General features: G+C 36.8%; 2 protein-coding genes across 2 annotated transcripts in view; both read right to left on the bottom strand.

The window, feature by feature from the left end:
* LOC142339191 (ruvB-like 2) overlaps positions 1-12,500 on the bottom strand; it is a 510,084-nt gene that overhangs the window by 151,082 nt on the left and 346,502 nt on the right. The gene's annotated exons all lie outside the window — the stretch shown is intronic.
* The window catches only part of LOC142340296 (G protein-activated inward rectifier potassium channel 3-like), a 102,031-nt gene that overhangs the window by 40,208 nt on the left and 49,323 nt on the right, over positions 1-12,500 (bottom strand). The gene's annotated exons all lie outside the window — the stretch shown is intronic.

The raw sequence follows: 12,500 nt of genomic DNA, 5'->3' as shown, positions 1-12,500 counted from the left end.
CATGAGAAAGTTTTATCACTGAGAGGTAACATAAATTATACACACATATCTTATCGACGTTTGGTTTGATATAATTTACGGGGATAATAAAGCTGTCATCACTGCGCCACCAACCCGCGTTTTCATCGAACGTTTCCTTCTTCACCAATGCGACAGTCTTGTAATTGTGGCATGTACGAACCAGTGTTCAAGTTTGAGAATCGTTGGTTTTTTATTTCTAAATATTCAGCGGCCATAATTTTCAGAAAAAAACCTTTTCAGCAGTATCTGGTTTGTAACTGGAAACTGAATATCAATTCTCGAAATAATATCTTTGTAGTGAAAAAGCAAACTGGACAAGTTTATCAATTATAACGGTGAAAACTTTTGTCAAATCGGATAGAATTGAATTTCAGTTACGAAATCGATAAATAGGAACTGCAAAATGACGGAATGATAAGCGTTATGAATAGAATGATTTGTTTTTTTGTTTGGAATGCATAATCTTTGCATCATGTCTAAAAATAGAATTACGTCATCTCTTATTGTAAGGTTTTCTATGAGCGCGCTAAACTATCTTTTGATATGTATAAAACAGTTTCCATAAGCCGAACCAGCTTATCCGTTGTTGATGAAAAACAACTTGCCGTTGACTTTATTTGCGTTGGTTGGTACTTCTGATAATGTTTTTTGAAATGTGTCTTATAATGCTTAGCGCGGCGGTGTTGCATCAAGGAATGGAAGGTGCCGAACTGCCTTGGACAATTGTGACATTGAATGGCTTTGGCAGCAGGATAAACTTTTTTATATTTTTCTAATTTAAGTCTTTTTCTGAACTTCCATCTTCACGAAAGACAAAAACAAAACGTTAACACGAGTAAATTTTGAACCAGTTTCAGCTTCCCCTGTTTTGTTTACAATTTAAAGAAAAGCTGAAGCTGCTCAACTTTTGTTTGTTCAATGTACCACTGTCCATACATGTAGGCGTCAAGCAGCGCAATTTGTTTACAAGCAAGTAAACTCTGCTTAAGCAAGCCAGAATTAAACTGTTATGGTGAGCATGTATTTAACCAGTACAACCTCTCTTGTTTTATGTAAACATTAGAAGAACGCTTGCACCGCTTAAATTTTGTTTGACCAGGTTTAGCACTGTCCAGAAATGTAGGCGTCAGGCTACGAAATTTCTTTACATGCAATTAAACTCGGTCCAAGAAAGGAAGAAATAAAATGTTATGGTGAGCAAGTATTTAACCAGTTACAGCTTCTCTTGTTTTATGTAAACATCAAAAGAACGATGCGTTTCGAGTTCTAAGTTTTTTTTTGTGAGAAAACACACATTCATCGCACTCGAATCGGTTGGTTTGGACGTATTGTTTATGAACTGTTTGCATATGACGTCAGAGGCTGCGCTTATCTACGAGTTTTTTCCGACAAATTGTACACGTTTCAGCGTTCACTGTGAACAGGAGAAAAGCAGAAAGAATAGGAACGCAAACAAGACTATAAAATTATGATGAAATGAAAAGAGTTGAAGTTTTTCAATCACGTGAATTTCAGGTTAAGGCAAAAAGCAAATGTAAGAATTTTATTGTCGGGCAAACTGTAGTTTAAACTTGTTTCATCCAATCAGAGTGCGCGTCTTTTTTGGATACTTTTGCAACAGAAAGCTACTGCTCCTCAAACAGCAGTAGAGGGGAACACACCGCGCAGACTGTTGTGTAAACAACACATAGATTCATATGCTCAACGGTTTTCTAGTTTTTGTTTGTTTAAAACAGCTGATATTGAGTTCACAGTTTTACTTCTTATTTGTCTACCCTAATTATGGTACGGTGTACAACTATCTGATAAAAAAATGTTTATTGATTGTTAACTGTGATTTTACTACAATCCAAGCTTCAGCTGGGTTCATTTCAACCTAGTCTCTTTTTGCTTATTTGTTTAAAACATTGTTTCGCACACTTGTTTGGTCAATGTCTTGAGTTTTTCAGCAGCGTTTAATTCTGTCTCGCAATATTTGTCTAGTGTTAAGGTAAATCTTTAATTAAAGTTGAATTAAGAACTGGTTTCAAGGTGCTAACAAAGTTATCATGCTCAAACATTGTGAAAAGCAACAAATACAATATGTACAACGAGTTTAAAGAGTTTTGCTGTCTTTTAGAGTCGAGATAACTTGATGACCTTCTTGACGGGGGCACAACATTGGCTCAAAGGAGGTGTTTCATCGATACTGACATCATCAGAAAAATTGTTGGCAAGCAACGGGAGGCTTTCCGGGGTTTTTGTTTCATCACATGGCGACTGATCAAAATTCCAAAAACCAGATATTTGCTCTACTTCTTCTAGCTGCCCCAATTGATTCTCCCAGATTTCAATGCAGTCATGATCATAGTCTGCAAAAAGTTTTCTTGTTCGCTTTGCCAATTTTTTCACATCCTGCTTTTTTTGTTTGAATGGGAGTAATACATCCATAATATCGATGAGCATACGGAGACTCTTCTTGTCTTGGTGATTTTTCTGGCGTTTTTGTTAGTTGAAATAAATCGTTCTGTTTTGTGTATTCAAGTATTGGTTCAATGTAATTAACTGGAACAATAAAGCTGTATTTTATGTGCCATGATTCTGTCTTGTCATCAAAGCTTTCCTGCACAAGGACAAAATTTTTGAAGTTGTGACACATTCGCACAAGGGTTCGAGTGCCTCGCTCACTTGTCGTTGCAATTTCTAAATGTTCAGCAGCCATATTGCAGATGATGGATAAACAGTTGAGATTTACTGATTTTGCGGATTTAAACGGTAACAAAACAAGCAGTTTTCTTTGGAAGGAAAATTTTATAAAGACTTAACTGCAGAGTCTAGAGCCAATTCTAGTAACAAGAGAAATAAAAACTTGTTTTTGTATGATATGGAACTGAAAAGAAAAGCAGGTTCAAAGATAAACGCAAATTCTAGAAGAAGGTTGTGTAACAAAAGACTTGCAGTATTGTAATAAAGAGCCAAAAAACTAAAGAATTTTCATAAAACTTATGTTGAACAACAAGAAGGAACAATGGCGGAAAGATTGAAAAACTGTTGCACACCGATTTGTTTATTTGACTTAGCCATTTCATCATTATTCTGTCAAGTCTATAAATAGAATTATGTCATATTGAACTAAGTTGAATTGGGGTTCCCTCGGGAAATACAAATAGACTCGAGGAGGCGAGCTAATTTATCCATTGCTAATGAAAATTTGTCAGTTTTTAGATTTAAAGGTCGGGACTTGTAAAACTGTTTTCTGCTATGGCCTTTATAATGCTTGGCCCGGCGATGTTGCATTAGTGAATGGAAATTTTTAAATTGCCTTGGACAATTGTGACATTGAATGGGTCTTGATTGAGCAGGGTATATTTTTTCCGATCTTTTGAATTTCATATTTCGTATAAACATCAGAGCTGATATAGAGGAGTATAAATTTGTTTACACGCGTAGGGGGGATTTGTTTGTTCAGCTGTTATCTTGTCTAGACATGTTGGCGTGGGGTTTGAAATTGTTTACATTCCAACAAACAGTAATGTATTAGTCATTTAACATTTCAGATTACTTTGATACAGTTTGTCTCAATATATGCAACATTATGGGTAATGTTTTGTCTAAGAATGCTGAGTACAGCGACTTTCATTTGGATCACTCGCTCAATGAAAAACGGCTTGTTAGGGCTGCTGTTAAGACTTATCATACCACTGGCACCTATTTATCCTTGAAATTGTTCAAACGTGATAGTGAACAGGTCGATTGGGATTTCAATCAAAAAATTACACTTTCGGCGCGAGAGTTTCGGTTGATATGTCAGAACAATGAAAAACTAGAACAAATGCTTGATCAACCAGTTGGCTTGATCGACTCACTTCTAAAATCAGATTCAACTGATGACCCGAAACGTCCAGCAAAACGGGCCGGCAAAACACCGACTCAGCGCCAAAAGAAGATACCAAAAACATCTGTAACAGTCAATGAGGAATCGGAATAATTTCTATTATACATTTTGCTTCCTGTCATTGTTTATGCATTCATAGTCAGTTCATTAGCTTTTTCTTTTTTGTTCGTTATGGTTGAGGCAATGTATGAAAACAGTCCTGAATATTTCAAGAAATTTCAAAAACGTTTCAAGTACAATATTTGTGAGACGGAACCAAAACTTGAAAATACAACAATTGAAAATTATGCGTATGGTTATCATTCATCCGCAACAGTTATCGAAGGTTGCACATTTGGCTCCAATCATTATCATGTTATGTATGAATTTGGTTCACAAGATGATAATATATTCGATTCTCTTTATGTACCTTCGGTGATACCGTGTCTCGTTAACTGTTTCAAATTACTTATTCAGCCTACGCAAAAAAACTTTGTTAAACGTGGTGCGATAGTTTCACGACTACATGTTGCTGTAGAGTACCTTTCAAAATCAACTTCGGCAGTTACCAAGAACAACCAGAAACAACTTCCAGCACCCTTGAGTGAGACAACAGCGAAATCTATTAGTACTTTTGCGGCCAACAAACGTTCTTATACAGTCCCTGATGTAACTTTGAAACGATTTTGCCAGCTTATGCTAGGTGAACACTCATCAACTTTTTATCAGATAATGGATATTCTGCTTAGTGGCCACGGAAGTTTTGTGCGAGAAACCTCAAACTCTTTCATAACCTTTCAGCTTTGTAAAAATTGATATTCAAAAAGTGTTGTTGTTGTTTGAAAATTAAATTTAATATTACTTCATATGTTTTGCAAAAGCTAGCAACTCTAATTCATTTACATCAGGTATAAATGGAAATTTCTCACTATAATAATAATGAACAATATATATGCAAAATAAACCACAAAGCTGGGAGTCTGAGGATTGCAATGGAGACTGAATGTCTCTTCTATGTTCCATGATATCCATCATTATCTCCAAGTCTTCACACTGTTGTAAACGGTTGAAAATATCCTTGTAGGTAGTCAAGGGTAGAGCCAATGGATCTGCAAAATATATTTTTGGGTATGCATATCGTTTAGCTAGCACTACCCAGTGGGTACCAATAGAGTTGGATCGTGATGCATTAACAATAATAAATGTGTTGGTCTGCAAGTTCAGAGGATAATTGTCAGCGGCATAAAACCCTCTGAATTTGAATTTGAGGTGTTTACACTTTTGCACTTGAAGATGAATTTGGTCTTCGTCCATTAGTATGTGATCATGAGGAGAGCGTTTTTGGATGCGTTTCTTGCAGAGTCAATGTAGATCGTAGATGCTTTTTCCCCAAGAAAAAATATTTCAACGTTATGAGCTAACGCAGCATCAAACTTGAGTTCGACAGACAATGATGAATTTGTGAGCTCTGGATGAATAAAGTCATGAGTTGCCTCTTGAGTGCTGGTCAGATCAAATACCATTATATAATGGTTTGCGAACTCACTTAGAAGAATTCCGTGGCCATTTTCTATATAAGCTAATGCACTCATTGAATTGTAGTACAACCTCTTGTTGTCAGTTGTTGACATTGGAGTTCCAGCCGTGGCAAAACCATTTCGATAAATTGTTATCTCTCTTAAACCAAATTTTTGATAATAGAATGGATTAGCGGTGTTGGTAACGATGAATGCTGTACCAACGCATAATGCAACAATGACTCTTCTGATTGGCTCTTTAGTGAAAATATCCTCATGTTTCCAGCTTTGTTGGCCTGTCGTAGCCAGGAATGTTTTGGTAATGACTTCATTGTATCGGTAAATTGCCGGAGTTTTCAATAATGTCTTTTCGATTGCACCAACAACATTATCTGACACTGTCATCTTCCCGATAAATAAATTAGCCTCATCTATTTTAACCTTGTAGTGTTTCGCTGGGTCCTCGCTGATGACGGCAAAGTCATCTTGAGATCTTCTCATTGAAATGCGTAACGTAACTCCACTAACCAAATGTTTCTCACACGAAAAGAAATCAACCGGCAACTTTCCACATAACGTTATACGTGCGGATTGTCGCGTTTTTCTTATATCTGATATTGCTGCTGGAATAGTGCCCGGGTTTTCCTCATACTCGTAACCCTGACATTTTAGCAAGGTTTTCTTTGCGTCTGTACCGTGAGAGAATTCAGTTTCTATGAAACTTTTGTGTGCATAGTGTCCATTAGCTGTTGAAATTTTGATATCATTTGCAGAAACAGTACAGTCGGCGAAAAGCGAATGAAGGATATTATTAGCAAAATATGGAAGATCACTGGCATTTGCGTCACCAGCTGTGTAGCGCAAATCCGTTCCATCTGTTTGAAGTATTCGACACTTGATCTCCAGGTAAATTTTTTGCAAGTCAATAAAATTGTTGCGATCACCAACAACTTCAAATTCCAATGAGGATCCTGAAGGCGAATAAAGGGGTCCTGTTTTTTGCTCGAATGATTGATCAAATGTTACAAGCTAAGGTGGTTTTTCAAATAAGTCTAAAGAACTGTGAGTGGCTTCTGATGGTATTACAATATTAGTTCGCATTTTTCACTCGCGAGAAAAAATCCAGACGACTCCTTCTTGAACGGGGTTTTCGAGAAATGATTCTTCTGGTTGAGATTTTTCGTTTTTGGTTTTAGCGAGGTCTCGTGTATTGTCGTCTTTTTCGTCTAATTATTTTACGACCTGTTGCAATACGTGATTGAAGAGATCCACCTATTTGTTTGCGAGCTGTTTTGGCTACTGTACTTTTCAGTGCTTGTTTTGCTGACTTCCTTTTGGTTGCAACTTCTACTAACTCTGGTGTTCCCTGAACCAATAAGTCACGCCCAATCTTTTTCGCTGCGGGCCAGAGAAATTTGCGTGCTAATGGCAGAGCAACTCTTCCAATACCTGCAGCAAGGGCTCCAAAACCGCTGCCTCTTTGTCTGTAGTGTCCGGAAAAATGCGGCATTGATTGAGATGCTTGATTGCTGTAGTATGCCTCCATATCAAATAATTTTTTGAAATTTTAAACTGACTATAACTTTTCCGGTTCCAGGAATTAGTTTTCCAGTTTCGTTTCTCAACTCTACCTGGATGTTCTGAATGTTGTTTGATAATATTGGCTTGTAACCCAAATTTGTGTAGAATTTGTGGTGTATGGGTGTCACTGTGTTTATGCTACCGTTTCTCAGACGTCTTTCAGACTCAATGATTTTTATTACCGGAGCTCTCACATCACCAACGTTCTGATGTTCAATTATATCAATGTATACAAATATTAGCTGTGATCCACAAGTAATATCAACTGGAAAATCTCCAACATGTCGGTTCAAAGAGTTGCCTGCATTTTCGGACTTGTAACCAATATGAATAAAACCATGAATCGAAATATCTCTTATTCCTTTAAAGCCAAGAATACTGGATACTTCTTCATCTTCGAGTGACAAACCTTCTTTAGGTCCAAATTTTAAAACTAACTTTTGCGTTACAGTGTCAACATCATAGTCAAACTGTTTCAATTGAGCGATTCGAAAAATTTCTTCAAGAAGCTCTTCTGAACTGTTGTATATACCTTTGCGAATTCTTCGAAGTTGTCCGGTGCGGTTATGTGAAGCATCAAGTTCAGCGCCAGAACTGACATACGCAACTATTTCAGCTGAGTTTACATTGTTGATGTTTGATGGAAAGGATATTGAAGCAAGGGCAACATGCCAATCTCCATCTAACTGTAATGGTTGGGCAAGTTGATTTCGAAACTTGGCCATAGTATTATTCGTAAAAATTCCCATTGACGCATTCGATATCAAATCAATAGTAAATTCTTTATGAATACTCATGTTTAGTCTTCGGCAGGAAGAACGTTTACTTGGACTAATTCTGATTCATAAAATTTACCTTCAATTATAACGTTGTTTGCATCTATAAGGTTGTATGTTGGTGGACTGAGGGTGGCAACCTTGAATACTGAGAAGACTTCGTCTGTGTAATTTTGTTTATAACCTTTCCAAAATATTTCGTCTGGGTTTGCAATCCGAACCAGGTCTCCTTCTTCGTATTTCGGCTTGTACTTTTTTGTGCTAATTGCTAGGGATATTAGAAACGGTTCATGTTTTTTGAAAGTTTCATTAGGTGCAAGTTGGGTAACACGATTAACACGACTGTTTATAGTATTTACAAACTGGGGCAATTCCTTAATATATGTCCCAGTCCAATTTTCCTCCAGGTATTTGTGAATAATGTTTTTGAGCGATCGAATATTCCTCTCAGCAAATGCCGACTTGGTTTCGTTTTCGGTTGTATATAAATGAATCTCCTTCTTTTCACAAATTTTTTTTGAATTCACCTTTAAACTCGGATCCCTTGTCTGTCCAAACCCTTTCCGGTTTTTTCTGCTTTATCATTTTTTTAACGCTTCAACAGCGTCTTTTGCATATAAAGCCTTCATGGGTTGCACTCGTAGGTATTGCGATAAAACATCAACAGTCACCAGTAAATATTTGACTCCATTGTTGTGTTGGGCAATTTTATCCATATACACCACATCAACAGACCAGATTTCGTTTATTCTGTATGCAACAGCTTTTAGTCTCGGAAAAGTTTTTCTGAATTGTCTGTATTTTGTGTATGGGGCTTTCGACTGAAGGTATTGAACCACTTTGGATCTTGGTAAACCACTGGCTTTCTTCAAGTTAGCAATGCTACCAAAAGCTGCAGTACCTTTTGTGTATAATTTGTTCAATTGTTTAACGTGAGAGGAAGTAATTTGTCCACGAGCTAGACGGTTGGATTTCGTCTTTTGCATCTTCAAAGCTTCCTTCATCGTCGCCAGAAGCTTTTGATTCTTCTGTTCTCGAGACTCCTGATTCTTCGTTTTCTGGTTCATCCTCAAACAACTGTAACTTTTCGTTTAGTGATAAGGCAATAAATTTTTTTGCGTTTGTATTACAAGTTAATTGTGAACTGATATCTAGAAAGGTCAGGATTTTGTAATGTTCAAGTGAAAGCTTAGATGTTGTTTGTTGTAGATCGTAAAAAAAATCTGCGACAAGAATTCCCGTGCTTGACTTATTAACCACTAGTCTTGATGTCTGATCCAGCGATAGCGATTCTGACTCTTCTACTTTTTCCAATATTATGCTCGCTTTTTCAAATTTTTTTCTGTCAAGGTGTTTAATATCTCTCGAAACTCGCTCCAAGATTTCAGTTGAAATTTTTGTATCAATTTTGTCCTCTCTAGTCTCATTCAACTCATCTTTGACATTCTCCAAAATATTATCTGTCTGCTGTTGCGTGTCTTGTTGCGTGGTAGAAGGTGCTGGTGGAGACTTGATTCTTCGCAATAGTGATATTTGTTTTGCTTACATTTTTATTGTTGAGAAGTTGGGCAATTTGAGGTTGTTCATTCGCATACATTTGTCGAGGAATTAGCACAAACTCTTCAGTGTGCATTTTGCTCCCGAAAAGCAATACAAGGTAACGCAATCAGTTTAATTAGACGGATTCCAGAATCTGATCGAAAAATTTTGATTCTCTCTCTTTTTTCAACTCGCCTGTCTGCAAGTTTACGTAGTGGTTTCTCAAATTTTTTTAATTCAACTTTATTGATTGGTACAACTCCAGAGAGTACGTTCATCACACAGTCACTCAAGAACCAAATGATAACGCCCTGATGTAAGGTTTTTATTTGAGCTGTGTTCTCATTCCTCTTATTTGCCCATTGCTTGAGCATAAGCAAATGTTTCTTTTTCATTTGTAATTGTTGTAATGACTGCTTCAGGGGACGAAATGTAAAAAATAGAAGGATCCGGTCCAATAAGTTGCGATGAAAAACGTAAACACTGATTGGTTTTTGGGTCGAGATCAATCATCAAATGTCCAAGGGGCTCCGCAGTTGCTAGTTTGTATGCTTCTTTTATCAGTTGGAGACAATTCAACTGTTTTCCAAGATATTCAATTTGTTGAATGTCACGAAGCGACATGAATAATATTATGTGTGTTGTTTTCAGACCAATGGTTCTGGACCATTTGCTTTGATGGAACAAATTATGCTTGACGTATATAACATGTAATTTGCGATGACGTCCTGAGGTAGCTATTTTTACAAACTCTTTGTCGTTGAATATTTCTTCACATGAATTGTCTTAGATAAGCAGACAGTGCGATAGGTTTTTTGTTATATCAAAGCCTGAGTATTTTAGAAACTCAATCCCTGGTATAACTCGTTGCATATCTTTGAAAAGTGATTGGAACTCTTTGTAAAAATAATAAATTTTTTCAAAGCTTGGATAAAAGGTCAAACCTTTTAGCATTCGAAACAAGAGTTCTGTTTTACCACAACCACTTGGTCCTACAATTGACATGAATACCCTGTCATGTGTAAGAATAACTTTGTTCATAGTTTGGGATTAGGTAAAATGTAACCAACTGAACTCGATAAGAGAGCAATCCAAACTGATTTCTCTTCACAGATTTCTGATAATAGAAAGAGCATAGAGAAGCAAAGAATGATCATTAAGACAATGATACTAACTTGAACAAAAAATATTACTTCGGATCTTGGCACTGTTGAATTTGAACAACAACGCCATGGGGGGCCTCTCCTTGTTGTTTACATCAAAGACTAAGTTGCTGATACCGGCGTCAGCCTCGTCTCTTTGACTCATTGGAGAAAAAATAATTAATTGAAAAGTGAACTGAATCAAGAATGATATAGAATGTTAAATTTTTGAATTATTCACTGGGCAACTGTTTCATGTACCAGAACTCAAACAAATTGAACCCTTTAATATGACTTTATTTCGAGTTTATAACAAACAGTTGATGAGTCATTTTCTTTGAACGATGGTTGACTGAAGACTTTTTCAACTCCGGGGTGTTCCAAGACATATAAGCGCAGCTCATTTGGCATCGCTTTTAGTGATAGCTCACGTTCCGGTGGTGTTTTCTTCAATTTAAATTGAGGAACTTTTTTGTCGGCGCATTGCTTCCAACGTGGGATTCGCTGCTCTTTGGGGGACTGCATAGGCTTCTGGATTGCTTTGATCACAGCCATAATTGAACTGATTCCGATGTTCTTGAGCTCTCTGCTTATTTTTTACGTACAACTGGAAGTGATAGAAATTATATATCACGGGCAGGAAAGCTCTAAAGCTGTCTAGCTCGTCGGGAGAAAGAGTAATGGTTGCAAAATAACGTTTTGCTGCTGTGCTATAAAGCGAATTGTAACGAGGTTGTTGGTTGTGCAGCGTTTGGCTTATTGTTGAGATAGATCGCTTGGTTCTGGAGATCACTTGAAAAATTATTGTGTATTGGTGGAGAGGGACCCTGAACTCTGTCGAATATTACAATAGGTTGATCGTCAAGTGGAGTCAAGCAAGTGAATATCTTCAAGTTGTCTGACAGATAGGTTGTTAAAGTTGATGTGTCTTCTCTGTGCATCACTTTGTGTCCACTGTGAGAATATTCGTGCTTTACGTTCCGCGCAGTGATTTGAGAATTGGTCCTTTGTTGAACGAAAATTTGAATGAATATAACAGGAGGGAACTTGTTCTTCTGATATTATCTCTGAGATTCGGGGACAATTTAGATCCTCCAGATTATAAACAGTTTTATGTAAAAGCTTACTGAGGAGCTCACACTTTTCAATGCCTTTGGCAAAAAAGTTTTTCCTTGTGAATCGGAAACTGAAACTCAGACAGATTGTTTTCAAATCACAGTAGGGTATATCACCTTCGTCCCAATCAAGACCGTGTAGGTTATTGGTCAGCCAGATAACAGTTTGTCTATCGTGTGCGGGTAAATCAGCGAATTTAAGTGGGGTCTGAAAAATATTGTATCGTTGTAACTGGAACACAAACTGAGCTCTTTTATAATGAATCCAAGTGACTTGAGTTTGAAACTTTCCAGATCGAGGACAATTATATTTGTGATTTTGCTGCCAAAATTCTCTAGCATTCCAATTCAAGAAACAAATGTGAATGAAAAATTTTCACTGATAGAATGAGCAATATTCCTGTCAAGTGGCCAAAAAGACAATTGTTTACTGGTGAGTAACGGAAAGCGTAAACATATCCAGGGCCTTTATTTCTGCAATCTTTTATAAATCCAGCGGCGTCATGCAATGCAGCATGAAGACGTAGCACTATGCTTCGTTTCAGTAAAGGATCTAGTCTTGAATTATCAATTCCAATGAAACCACCATAGGGTCTAAATTTAAGTTCTATTTCTCCGTCAACTTCTGGATCTAACAAAGAACAAGCAGCTACGAAATATAGCTGTCGATAAGATATGTGCGTATAATTTATATTACCTCTCAGTGATAAAACTTTTTCGTGAATGAGCTTGATGTCTTTTGTTCCTATTGTGTTCATTATTTACTGTTTACTGAACGTGAGCGTTTAGACTTTTTGTTTATAAATCTTTCAATTCTGATTGGTTGTTAACTCGAATAAGAAATGCAGCACTGCGATTGGTCAAATTAATTCGGAAAGTTTTGTGACCCTGAACATGTTTGGGCATGATCCAATAACTCTCTACTTAATATATCATTAATCATTTTATACATCTTC

Source organism: Convolutriloba macropyga, chromosome 5 (assembly GCF_964194025.1).
Source record: "Convolutriloba macropyga chromosome 5, txConMacr16.3, whole genome shotgun sequence".
Classification (NCBI taxonomy): Eukaryota; Metazoa; Xenacoelomorpha; order Acoela; family Convolutidae; genus Convolutriloba; species Convolutriloba macropyga.
Note: the sequence above shows the minus strand (reverse complement) of the source record. Positions and strands in the feature narration are given on the sequence as shown.